The sequence below is a fragment of the Podarcis erhardii genome (genome assembly GCF_964252035.2).
Source record: "Podarcis erhardii genome assembly, chromosome: 9".
Lineage (NCBI taxonomy): Eukaryota > Metazoa > Chordata > Lepidosauria > Squamata > Lacertidae > Podarcis > Podarcis erhardii.
Window position 1 is genome coordinate 61585980 of NC_138512.1, and position 14409 is coordinate 61600388.

Sequence of the window (14409 nt, forward strand, 5' to 3'; positions counted from 1 at the left end):
GAGCCAGGGCTTTTTCGGCTGTGGCTCCAATCTGGTGGAACGCTCTGTCACAAGAGACTAGGGCCCTGCGGGACTTGACATCTTTCTGCAGGGACTGCAAGACAGAGCTGTTCCACCAGGCCTTTGGCCAGGGCACAGCCTGACCCCCTCCTTTGGCAATCCTCACAGAACTCTAGCCCAATGGTTGCCATTAATCTGATTTGAATTAATTTTATAATGAAATGATTTTAGAATGTTGTATTTATTTTATTGTTGTTAGCCGCTCTGAGCCCGGTTTTGGCTGGGGAGGGCGGGATATAAATACATATTATTATTATTATTATTATTATTATTATTATTAGTTTTGCAGGTTGCAGCTTGCAGTTTCATCTCCCCTTATTTCCTGAGCACTCTTGACTTGGACTGCCTGGTCACCCATCTTCATCTCCTTTCCTCCAACTCTCACTAGAGATGTTGTATTTCACACTACTCACCAGTTTATTGTCACGATGCTGGACTGTGTGGTAATATTCAGGATTGCCTTTATCTTTCCACTGCTTTTGACAGTTGAAGAAGCCTTTACCTGTGAAGGTAAATACCACCCAGTGGCTGTTCAGAGTTTTATGGCTTCTACTTGCTCTTTTCTTGCAGAATGACAGGTGGAGATTACCCATGACTAAAGTGTTGACAGCCATCAAGTATATTGCTTTACATTTAATTATGAATTAAATATTTTGTTAGTTGCTTTAGAGTCTTCTGTCTCTTAATTTTTTTCAGAACTCTCAGAAAAATACCATCTGGTAGTGGAATATAATTTCTATATCAACAGACTTGCATCTGTTGCTCCCTTTTCTGTGAGCAATGAAGATTTCACAGCGTTGGGTTGTTGTTGTTGTTTGCAGGGGGAATGTCTTTTCCCAAGGGTTGGTTTCCTTTCTGAGAAAGTAGAAAAATAGAACCTCCTGGTGTTCCTTCAGAAACATTTTTGTTTACACATTTTGCAACCTTAAGGGAGGCAAATGGGTGGGAAATCACCTTGTGTAGTTTTGCAGCCACCATGGCCATGAAACCAGGATGTGCTTCTTTCTTTTCTCTCTTTTGAGGGCTATACCTGCTTGAAGGCCCTTACTCAGCCTGCCCTAAATTGCTTTGGCAGGATCAAATACAAATCATCCACTTGCATATTTAAGAGCCTCCCTGTGGCTGTGACAAAAACAGGAGCAACACATGGCATGTTGAATTAGGCTTATTAACCCACCCACTCCATATTTGCTCTACAAATAGCTTAAGAATTAGATTATTGGACACTTATTTCAAAGTGCTGTTAAAACCAATGAGGTCATAAGTGAACGTGTTTAGCATAAGTGCCAGGGTTGGCATCAGCAGCCAGCATGGCTGAGCATCTGTCAGGGCCCACACATGGCTGGATGCCCACTTCCAACCACAGCACACCAGATTGTGAATGCCAAACCATGTGAATAATCTTCAGCAGAGGGATTGAACTGGTGCATTTTTCATGCCCATTTGAAAACCTGGACAGGGAGAAGCTAGGCAAAAGGCCACCTGATGCCTGTTGCCCATCTCCTCTCTGCGGTGATCTAAGGAGCCTCATATTGAGGTCCTGCTGGCCTGAAGTGCTTGCTGTGCCAGAGATTCATCCTTCCTAGGGAAGGAATCTTGCTTTCTAACTGTCCCAGCTTGGATCTCTCCGAGTGGAAAAGAAGAGCAGATGGATAAATGTGGTCCTTTACCCCACTGATCTTCAAGTAGTAGGTGGGGACTCACTAGTGGGTTGTGGCCAGACCTATAGTGGGTCACAACAGGAGCACTACTATCACACAAAGATACAATAAAAGATTATAAACAGGGCCCATATGCATGTTTGCGTTAAAAATAGGTCCTTGGTCTAAAAAGGTTGAAGACACCAGCTTTACCTTCATCACATCAAGTATATAATGACAATCTTCTGTTACATCTGAATGAGAAGATAGGTCAACCAGTGTTTATTGCATGTACTGGTAACCCCAAGCAGTGCTCAACCCCATCCTACAAGAGCAATTGTGTCAGAGCTAAAACTGTAGCTTTATTGAAGTCTGTAAATTGTTGTAAAATGAGTATAGCTTCCCATATGGTCTTCTGATGACAGCTTGCTTTGCTTTTCTCAGCTCAGATCCTGCACACTATACCAGGAGAAAGAACAGCAAGTATCTTCACAATGCAGCACATGGAGCATGATTCATGAGCATGACCCACCACTTGCTGCCAAATGTGATACAAACCGAGGCAGTAATGCTTCTGAATATCAGCTGCTGGAAACCTCAGCAGGGGAGAGCGCTCTTGAGCTTGGCTTGACGGTTTCCCAAAGGCATCTGAGTGGTCACCATTGGCCTGATCCAACAGGCTCTTCTTATGTTCTTAAACAGGATACAGGAGAGTTTTGCAGGATCCTTTTTCCACAACATATGATTAATTTAGCTTAGAGGACTTCAAAGGGATATTGGACAAACAGATGGAGGAAAAACCTGTCAGTGGTTGTTAGCCAAGTGCTCTTCAGCTCTAGAGGTTGCATGCAATGTCTTGTGTATGACATTAGGTTGGAAAACAAGATGCTGGACTGTTGGTCACATATTGTTACATTCTCAATGGTAGTTAGTTGAATGGGGAACCCGCCTCTTTTTCACTGGGCTATTGCTGGTGAGTTGCTGTTATCCCTTTATTTCTTAATATGAGAGCCTGTCATCCCTGCTGTTTATATTCTGTTTGGGTCTAAATTTCAGAGTACTAAATCCTAAAAAGATATAAATAAGTAACTTCTATGCTTCAAAACAGATACATAAAACAAATGTTTTGTGATTGTGTGTTTGATTGGGCAACCTGTCTTTTTTTCTATTCTGTTTGATTCAGTGAACTCTGAGCATCAGAAAAGTGCTCTTAAAATTCTTCTTTATAAGCTACTGTTTTTCTTTGGCTGTGGTTTCCTCTAATTAGGTACACACCAACTTTCTGTCATAACTGATGTGCACCTTCATCCCCTCTCAGAAAAAACTTTGGCAGAAAGAGGGCAGGCCATGGAAATTGTTTCTACCAATTAGATGGTGCACACACAAAAAATCATTATACTGAGGATGTGTTTAAAACAAAGGCAACATCATTTGTTTATAGGGCATCTAAAATTAGTGCTGTAAAATCTCTCAGAAGCATATGATTTGAAAGACACTGTACAAAATGTACAAAAAAATGCAGCTTTAAAAAAAAATTGTGAAGGACAGTGGCAATGTTTCTTCCAGATGCAACCTCTGAAACATAATAAACTGTGTAACAGATCATAGGGCTAGAGGTCTGCAAGAGTTGTGACACCCATGTTCAAGGCTAAGCAATGTTCGGAGTTTAGCTTTTACACTACAAACCCCCATTAAGACTTGAGTCTGCAGTTCCTAGCATTTTGACCAGTTCAAAACTTGATCGTTTCTAGTTTCATGATAATGAGATGTGGAACATAAATACCCAGCAGGGAAAGATATTTTCCTTGCACAAAGTGGTGGAAAATAGCTTCCTGTGATTAGGTATGCAGTTGGAGTGAGTGGGAGAACAGTTTGATTCTAGACACAGAAGTCTTTGTCTCCATTTATACAAGTTCAGTAGTATAAATTCTTTTCTGTCCTGTGGGACTGAGCTTACAGGTAATAGAGAGAAGCATTTTATATAGAAAAAAGGAAAGGGGAAAAACTACATTTAGACAATTGCAGCCCAAGGGCGTAATAAAGAGACCAATTCTATGAAGCCCAAATAGGCCTCAGCCACATTAAATTATAAAGTGTGAGAGCAACACAATCAATTATAGCAGAAACGGCACTTAAATGTAAATGAGAGCTAGGGAGAATGTTTTGGATAATAATCTTTGTAATAGTACAATAAAGTGATCTGTATACCTTGCACGGAAGAACTTATTTAAAATAAAATGGCTCCCCCCCCCCCCCAAGACAAAAGCTAGAGATTTAATGTGAAATTCTAATATCTGTCATTATTACCTAGACAGACTGACGGCGCTTAATTCCATTATCTTCCTAGGTGAACATGGTGCAAAACTGAATGAGCTACTGTTGAATTTGTATGATCATCCTCTAAGAACATAAGAACCACCCTGCTGGATCAGACCAAAGGCCCATGTAGTCCAGCATCCTGTTTTCACAGTGGTGACCGATAGAGTCAGAGATATGAGAAGCCCACAAACAGGGCATGAGGGCAGCAGCATTCTCCCTACTCAAACTAACCAGCAACTTACATTTACACTAATATTTATACCATGACCAATGGTTAGGGATGATGGAGTTGTAGTCTTGCAGCATCTAGAAGACTGCATATTCCACCATGAGAAGAGAAATCCCTGCCAAGGATCAAGGCTTTCTGGGAAATGATTTATAATGAAATGAAAAAGGTATTTAAATATACCTTCCTGAAGAAACCAGAGGCCTTTCTCCTGGGCATGGTAAGCCAATTGGTCCCAAAGAAGGACAGAGTTTTTTTTATGTATGCCACAACAGCAGCAAGAATACTCATTGCAAAATACTGGAAGACACAAGATCTACCCACTCTGGAAGAATGGCAGATGAAGATGATGGACTATATGGGACTGGCAGAAATGACCGGCAGAATTCGAGACCAGGGAAAAGAGTCGGCGGAAGAAGACTGGAAGAAATTTAAAGACTATTTACAGAAATATTGTAAAATTAATGAATGTTAGAACGATGTTGGACAGAAATTAAGTGGTTTCCAGCTGTAATGCTTAAGAGATATGAAAAAGGGGGGGTTTAGAAATAAGTAAAAACTAATGGTGAGGATTTGCTGAATTAATAATTTGAATTGGAATACAAGAAAGGGAGGTATGAGGAGGTCTGGAAAATAAGTTAAAAGAAAATAAGTAATGGAAATTCTATGTGTTTTTAATTATTTTTGGGTTTTTTTGTATTTTTGTTATTTCTGTTTTTTTTCTTTTTAATTTTACATTGTATTATTTTTTGAAAACTTTAATAAATATGCTAAAAAAAGAGAGAGAGAGAAGAGAAATCCCTGCAATACTTTTGCATGTATTTGGTGTACTGTAGTAGATATGCAAAAGCACAGGGGCAGGGGGCGGAGCAGAGTGGGTAAGTACTCAAAGAAATTGATTTTTGTTGTGTTTAAAAGAGAAGATGAATTGTGCTTTTCTTTTCTTTTTAACTTGTTTTGTCTTCAGTCCTACTTGGACCCCTGTGCCTGTTCTCTGTCTGCTTCCTGCATATGATGATAATGTCCACGAAAGCTCATGCTACGGTAACCCCAATGACTCCTAAGGTGCCACACATTTATGGTTCTGTTTTCCTAAGGCAGACAAACATGGCTGCACTTCTTTAATCCAAATGTGGTATAATGCTTCCCTTTTCCCTTCTGTCAGTTGTGTTGTCCTTCCCATCTTGGCTGCTCAGCAAACGAGATCTAAGCAGAACGCAGAAGCTGGCTGCCACCCTGTGAATCTTCATAATGACAGTGTCAAGGAAGCAGCACATCTTTATTAAGCCAGCAGGCTGTGGGTTTTTTTCCTGAGATAGGGTTAATTAGCTTTGCTAGGGCAGTGGGGATGAAGCGACTTAAACTGTGACAGCTGTTACATTAGAAAGGCCACAGTGGAAAGCTGTTGCTGCAGGTGCCCCCTCCAGAGTTAACCTTTTCTGACCAGATATCACAAGCTTGTAGTTGAAGGGCTCCCACTAGCCCCAGCCCAGTTTACCCTTTCTTTTAAAAAATGATGGTGTTTTGATTAGAGCTTGCACATTCATTTATTTTTAACGTAGCATTGCTTAGCTTTGCTAGTGATCTGCATATTTTTTTTGTCATCCCACTTTTTTCAGAGAAAGAAATAGAAATGGCTCACTTGGGAAGGGTGTTTTGTCTTTAAATGTGATTTGTAAACTGCATTACCACAAGTCTCTTAAGCACAACTAGTAATCAGCTAGCCTCTCGATGTTCAAAAAGCTGAAACCATTAAGGGAATTAATGCAACGAAGGTACGTCAGAAGTACTTTCTATTGAGTGAAGAACTATGCAGAACAAATGACCTCTGCAACCAAGGACAACCTTTATGGATTGAATGTTGAAGGGCTAATATGAGCAGGGTCCCTAAAACAGAGAGTCGTAATGGTGTGGTTGAAGAAACTGCATGGGTTCAAGTTGAATTGAAACAGATTGAATTATTACAGTATTATGTTGGGAAAACTTAAGCATATACATTGGAGTAAATAGTTAGCACCTCATCCTGCATATCTTGACTTTAGGTTGAATTTATACAGCTGTGCAAGTTCTGTTTAATATTAGTATCCAGTCGTGCCCAGCATTTTTCCTTTGTTCTAAGCCTTTATTTATTACTTTCCCCTTCTCCCAAATAGTATCTTCCAATAGTAGTACCTCCCCTACTATCTGCTGAATAGTCACCCACTTATTATGGTGCCACAGGCCAGTGATGTAACAGCTTTTGTTGTTGTCTGTTTAGGGTTTGATGTTAGGAAGAATGTACCTAAAAAGTGATTCATCCACACAGCTATGTGACAGCTTGTGTTCCAGTTTTTTTTCTACCTGTATTTTGCTCCACTTCCACTGCTTCCATGCAGATATTTCCTGGGCAAGTCTTAAAAATAAAAGTTAAAAGTTAAAAATAACTTCGAAACCAAGGGTGTTTGTCACAAAATAGATTTGTAAGTTGCCAAATTCCCCATCGTTTGATGAAAACACTAATGCCCAAACTACTGAAAAAATAGTTTTTGCTAGGGCTTTCCAAATAATTTGTCATTGGTGATTGAAAGGTCTTTCCAAAGGGGAAACATGGGGGATTGTCATCTTATAGGGAGACATCACAGATTGCCATCAACAGATAGGATCATGGTGAAGAAGGTTTTCAGTACAATAAATTTTACTTTGATTTGATAGTTAGGTTTTATTGCCATTATTGAGATCAGAACGGAGTTTTGCCTAGGTGTTACTAACCCACATGTTTGATTATCTTGCCCTCTCTGTTGATTATAACACATTTCTGATTGTAGTGCTGGCAAGGTGGGTAGTGGAGAGAACCAGGAGGAGCTCCTTATACCCTCTTCCAGTTCTAGAGTCCATTTATTTGATTTGTAGGACATGCAATTCTTTCTCTTTGGCCCCTGACAGACAGCCAAGTTCTATACAGTGGTACCTCGGGTTAAGAACTTAATTCATTCTGGAGGTCCATTCTTAACCTCAAACTGTTCTTAACCTGAGGTACCACTTTAGCCAATAGTGCCTCCCGCTGCTGCCACATTGCCGGAACACAACTTCTCATCCTGAAGCAAAGTTCTTAACCCAAGGTACTATTTCTGGGTTAGCGGAGTCTGTAACCTGAAGCGTCTGTAATCTGAAGCGTACCACTGTATTTTTCTTTTTTTCCCTCCCCCCTTTTTTTGCATTTTAAATACTTTATTGAGATCCGTTGGTAACAAGTTCTATATTTTTCAACATTATTTCTGATGACGTGGGATAATTATAGTTTCTACTCTTGTTCATTTGACTTCCCTGTTCTTATATAAATGAAATTATTACACTTATTCCCTGTTTCCACTGGAGCTCAAAATTACTAGTATATGGTTTAAAATGAAATATTCAGCCTAAGCATAACCTGCATTTGGCTCTATTCTCCAGTATTACGTCTAGGACTATGTCCTACCAAAGGCTCTATAAACAACGCAGACCACCTCATTTTGCCCAATAATTTTAGCATCAGCTCAGCTTTATACATCCAGAGCAAATTGTTTTTTGTTTGTTTGTTTCTATTGAGATTTCACTACATATTTGGACCTAGAGACAACAAACCAGAAACATTCTATATACAGAGGCATAGGCTTCAGATGAGTTTTTTCTAGGTTTACAATATGATACGGAGGCAAGTCACCAGGACAACATGATAGTGCTTTCTTCAAATCAAATAATTGGCATGCTAGGCTTTCCACTTGGCTGTGTCAAAGGATGGGGAGAAGGGCCATTCGGCATGTCTGTGTGGTGCAAGTTGGGGGTTGAGAAGCAGCAGGCTCAATTTGAATGTTTGCCCTCTGAATTAATTCTAGTTGACCTACTTGAGCAATGATTGAAGAATATTTTATGCGGTTTGCCCTCATCTATCCCCTAGTGAGCCTGTGCTTGTTATTTTTTAATGAAACCATTTTCACAGCCTGTTGTTTTAGGTGTTGAGAATGCAGGACGGTGAGGTATGTATGTATGTGTAGATATAATATTTTAGGGTCGCTGGTGCCACTAAGATGCTTTTAACTTTGTACCTCACAGCAGACTTCACCATACTTATTTGTCAGAACAGCAGGGTTATTTTCACAAACTGACAAAAATGGAGAGATAGAGAAATATCAATGTTCAAAGAATCTCTTTAATGTTACCTTTAGAATGAAATACAAATACATGAAAACTTTAAAGGCAGCCCTTGGATCATCTCGCAACAAGGCAAATAGAATGCTGTGAAAATTCAGATGTGTGCAATATTCAGAGTATAACTATGGTCAGATCTGCACATTAATCCAGAAGGTGAGGGTCAGTTCGGTTCAGTTTGAAATGCAGACCTAGCAAATTCCTCTAGTATTTTCTCTGATGTAGCAGTGTTAGCCAATATGGTCCTCTCCAGATTCTGCTGGACAACAACTTCATTCCTAACATCATTGACTATCTTGGCTGAGAGTGATGAGAGTTGCTGTCCAGTAGCATCTAGAAGGCACCATGTTGTCTACCCCTGAAAGGTTACACTATAAGTGGAATAGGAACCCAATTAAAGGATAACCAGGCTGTTAAATACTGTGCATTTCCTTTCCTTGCCATCTTGACTTCTGTCACAGTTTTAGGCAATGTTTCCTTGTGCATTCCACATGGAGTTGAGAGGGACCCCACGTTCCTGACCTTCATACATATGCCACATTATAAACTGAAAATGTGGAGGTCACAAATGCAGATGACATCCATAGTCCTTTTCCCCTTCAAAGGTTCAGTGCAGTGTCTGAAAAGCAGTTGTGTTTTCATAGCGAAATGGTGATCTGTGCTGATGAGAATCTTCATTTAACAAATCTTAAATAATACATAAGTAACTAAAACATATTATGCTACCTCCAGCAAGAAATCTCTGCTTGCTGAAACAACTGGAAGATTAAGACTGCTTAAAAGTTGCAGTGGGAAGGTTTGCACCTAACTATGGGGAGGGAGGGGTAATAGAGTTAAATAATGAAGCATAACTTCAGTTCCACCCTCCCCCCCATCCCCCATCACTATAAATTCATCCACGGTCTATTAGGGTCAATATGCAAATATGAATCAACCGTTTACTTTTGTCAGTAGTTTAAATTCTCTGATTAAGATATAAGCTTTCTTTAGCCTACATAAATAAATGGGGAAGGGGGTTCCGGCATAATACAGTGCATTTGTTCCACCATATCCCACTAAATAAGAGGACAAATAGTTTATTTAATGCATATTTAAAGATGAAAGAAATCCATGAAGACACACTGTGGTATTCCAGCTTCTGTGTAACTAGCCAGCAACAGATTTCATAATGGAAGACCATTATCATAACTTTAATCTTGTTTAAATTCACAATTCTGTCTGCAAGCCTCTGGGCCTAGAGGAAAGAACTGTAGTAAGTTATCTTAAGGAAGCAGATTGCATGAGAATCATCACTTCTTATAGCCAATAAAATTCTTTTGTAATTTATGTAACAACTGTCCATAATAAAGCAAAATAAAGCTCTTCTTTGTATTGTGAAATTGAAATAAACACATGCTACAGGGGAGAAAAGTGTGTCTGCATAACACATTTTCATAATTTAAAAGGTACAGGTTCTAATTACTGGCTTTTCTGTATTTACTTATGAAATGCAGAGGAAATTCTACTTTGGAAAGTACTATCAGATCACATAATTGACAACAGAAATCAAATCAGAGGTAAGCCACCCAAACCAATTATCCAAAGAGAACTCACTAGAGAAGCTAAGTGATAATGCATTGGTGGATGAGAAGTGCTGTCTTTTAAAAACAGGTTTTGTTAGGATAGTTCACTCAAGCTAATAATTTTCTGGTTTTCTCCCTGCAATTTACCGCATACTAGCAAGTTCAAGGACAGTTTGAAGACTAATTAGGAAAAGGTGGTGGCTGAACATTTCAAAGAAATAATAGGCATTCAGTTGGTACCTATGACTAGCACAGTAAGAGATTTTACTACTGAATTATTGTTTGCAGAATGCATGCAAAAAACTCTATTCTCCTTGTGTTCACCCTCTGTCTAAAGGAACGTCTGCACAGGACTTAATGGTTCAGACCTTTGCAGGTCGCCTCACACTTCCTAACAATATGGACAACTGTCTGCTTTTCCGGGTGTTAGCACTAACAGACATTAATTGTGTGGCTATCAACTGCATCTAGGATATTTGAATTTAATAGGTGACTTAGGGACCCCATTTTTTGTTGCAGCCACATCACAAGTGGGAAATGAGTTATTAAACCCTTCCCTTCCCAGCTATGATCTTGACAAAAGAAAGCTCTGATATGCAAATCAACAGTAGAAGGAAAAGTTCCTACAGGTGCAAAAGAGAGAGAGAAGTAATTCCTCTTGGCAGTTTTCTTTGAACATTCACAGCATATATAAGACAGGCAACAGTAAGCAACCTAAAAAGGGGGGTGCTGCTGCTGCTGAAAAATACTGCTGTTGGACATTTACAACTGTATGTGACTTCCTTCAGAAAACAGTCCCTTGAAAGTGTAAGACTCCCAGTGGCATGGAGAGAACAGTTGTGTACACATAGACTCTAGTTTGTTCTCCAGATGAATATATGGAGGAGCCTTCAAGTGGACCTCAGAAGTAGGGGCAGTCCATATGAACCTATCCCCTGCAATACATTCAAAACATCTGAAAGGATTCAAAACATCTGAGTTGAGGCTCTTGCTTTCTAATATTATCCTGCCCACTGTAGCATACAACCCTTTCAGCTTTAATGTTCTTAGTTCCCAGTCTCCTCTTCTCTTTCCCTTAAAATGTGTTGTCCACATCCTTTTTTTGAGGAGAGGGGTTGTCTTTAATCAGCTCTCTACTTTTCACCCTTATAGCTATCCTTTACCATCCCTGCATCCTAGGACCTCTTCTCAGTCCACACCAGTTGTCACCAGTTGTCGCCAAGGCTTTAATGCCAACAAAACTGACAACTTTTCCTTCCCTCACAGAAGGCGGTTGAACAGTTGCATATTCTGTGCCATCATATCTGCTCAGGCAGCCAGTGGCAGAATCTTCCCTGCTATGACAACAATATAGGTTACTTTAGCAGTCTGCTTTTCCTACCAACTTTCCTAACCAACTCCCACCAACTTTGTGGTGGGAGATCTTGCAAGTATAACCAACTTGCTACACTCCAGATGTGGTTGAATTCAGACCATCTTTAAATATTGGCCGTGCTGGCTGAGGCTGATGGGAATTCTAGCTCAGTAACATCTGAAGGGCACCATGTGGGTCATGTCTTGCATGAGACATGCCTCTCTTAAATTATCTTTGCTATTTCTCCACAGTCTCTTAATAGACTGACAGTTCACGCTGCAAAAGTTAATTATTGTGTCTCGCTAACTGGATAAGCTGAACAGATAGCATGGTGGAGTGGTTAGTTGGCTGGACTTGGATTGGACTTGGAGATGGGCCTTGAAGCCCATCTGCTTAGCCATTAGTCTGACTCTGTGAACTTGGATCCAGTTACTGTCTCTTCCTAGCATACCCTACATGGACACTGTGAGAATAAAACAACAAAAACACATCTCTTACCTATACGTAGGAAAGAAGGATACAAATGTGCAAGGAAAATTGTCATTCCTGGAGCTGATGGCAATTGGACTCCAACATCATCTGAAGGGACACAGGTTGCTCATTCTGTGTGTGTGTGTGTGTGTGTGTGTAAAAATCCACATCTAAAAAACTTTTTTAAGATGTAAAAATTATAACTTAAGATACCTATTTCAAGCATTTCTTCTAACTTGATAACTTTTCAGTTTTTTGTCATGCAAGCTGTTTCACAGATACAGTGCTGCCAACATGAAAATATATGGAAATTGTAGGACTTCAAAAATACATATGAAAATATTTTCACGTCATGGTGAGAAGGATGGAAGGGAAAAGCAGAACTTCACCAATGGAGGGGGTGGGTACAGAGCAGGTATAGGATTCAAAATGAAGATGGCAGCACCAGCAGATGTGCCAGGGGCACAGAATCAATCCCTGCAAAGAACAGGACAGTCCACTATCTAGTGCTTTCCTTATTCTAATATACCACTTACTGCTTTACTGGTTCACGTACCATACTCAGCTGTGTGCTGTGGTGGGTGTCATCACCTTTAACAATCTGCACTACCAAAAGTGATCACTCAGGCATGGCACTGTTGACGTGTGCAGGTGTAATAGCATTCCACTGGAAAAAGGATATGCTGTTTTTGAGGCCTCAGTAATTTGCTTGTGGTGATTTTAGTGGCTTTTCCTAGGGTTGGTAATGGAGGGCTGAGAGAAAGCAAAGCTGTTCTTCTGCTGCACGGGCTATAAACTGGAGCTATTAGAGCGTAGAAAAGCCTGCTGGATGAGCACCATGCCTGCTGTGTATTTCTTTGTACACAATAAAAGGGCTAGGAATGGAGTAGGGGGAGGGAACGTCTCCAAGATCAAGAACCAGAAGCTGGTAGCATTAAATTTCCTTCCTGCCTTTTGGTTTTCAAATGTGTCCACCTCTGTTTTGACACATTAGAAAGTTGGCGAGCTTAAAATATTTGGTGGTTGGGGGGGGTTGGCTGGTTCTGTGCCCTTTCTCCTATGTAAAGTTTTATCTCATCTCTGGTTTGAACCTCTGTAAATATGCGGTGAATAAAATCCTTCCCATACAGGTAGATCTCGATTTCAAGGTGACGTAATAACTTCCATAGCCAAGGGCAACAACCCTCTCCCCTATTTTATTTTTAAAGAAATTGTGGTAGTTTAGGGAGCTATTCAAATAGTAGCAATCCTGTTCAACGTGGAAGGTGTATGAAGATGTATAAAAGGGCCTGTCTTAAAGCAAGGAGGGCACTGCTTTAAGACAGACCCTTCAGGTTTTCTCCAGTCCTATTGATCTGGAGGAAGTACACATAAAACAGAAAAGATTGTAGCTGTCTCTAGACATTGTAGCCACAAAGGGGCAACCCTGGTAGGACAGAGATGCCGTGGCACATCTTTCTCCTCTCCACCAGCATTGCATGCCTTGGACCAGCTGTCCCTTGGGGGAGGGCCATGGCTGAGAAGTATAGCATTGGCATTGCATGCAGAAGGTCCTAGATTCTGTCCCCAGTATTGCACTGAGTACAGGGATATTGCCAGGGCCAGGAGAGGAGTGGCAGGCTGAGACTGACAGGAAGGGCAAACAGGAAGATGACATGGTGGGGAAGCTGAGAAGGGAAGAGAAGCTGGGGGAGGCAGGTACTTCACCCTCCCTGTATCTGGCTGATCTGGCTAGGAAAACAGGACTCACATTTCCCTTCTTCCCTCCCTGGGAAAGGAGCACAGTGACAAGAAACCAATGAGGGCATTGGCCCATTGCTGGGGATGGGGGAACAGTTTTGGAAAAAAACAATCCATGGTTTGCTGCTTATCTGTGAGACAATGTATGGTCTGTTGAACAAACATTAGGGAAAAGGAACAATGGCTTAGCATTATGTGTGAATGTAGCCATGTTCAGGATCATGGCTCAAACAAAAAATTACTGTATTTCTTCTTTTACAGACCAGCATCTCCCCCCCCCCCCCAGTAAGAGGGGACAGCAGGGACATCAGAACTTTGTCCTTTCTGTATATGTGTTACAACAAGGGTCAGCAAACTTTTTCAGCAGGTGGCCGGTCCACTGTCCCTCAGACCTTGTGGGGGGCTGGACTATATTTCGAAAGAGAAAAAAAAAGAACGAATTCCTATGCCCCACAAATAACCAAGAGATGCATTTTAAATAAAAGCACACATTCTACTCATGTAAAAACACCAGGCAGGCCCCACAAATAACCCAGAGATGCATTTTAAATGAAAGCACATGTTCTACTCATGTAAAAACACCAGGCAGGCCCCACAAATAACCCAGAGATGCATTTTAAATGAAAGCACATGTTCTACTCATGTAAAAACACCAGGCAGGCCCCACAAATAACCCAGAGATGCATTTTAAATGAAAGCACATGTTCTACTCATGTAAAAACACCAGGCAGGCCCCACAAATAACCCAGAGATGCATTTTAAATGAAAGCACATGTTCTACTCATGTAAAAACACCAGGCAGGCCCCACAAATAACCCAGAGATGCATTTTAAATGAAAGCACATGTTCTACTCATGTAAAAACACCAGGCAG

At 40.6% G+C, this 14409-nt stretch overlaps 1 protein-coding gene across 3 annotated transcripts in view; it reads left to right on the forward strand.

The window, feature by feature from the left end:
- UNC5C (unc-5 netrin receptor C) overlaps positions 1 to 14409 on the forward strand; it is a 306008-nt gene that overhangs the window by 138103 nt on the left and 153496 nt on the right. The gene's annotated exons all lie outside the window — the stretch shown is intronic.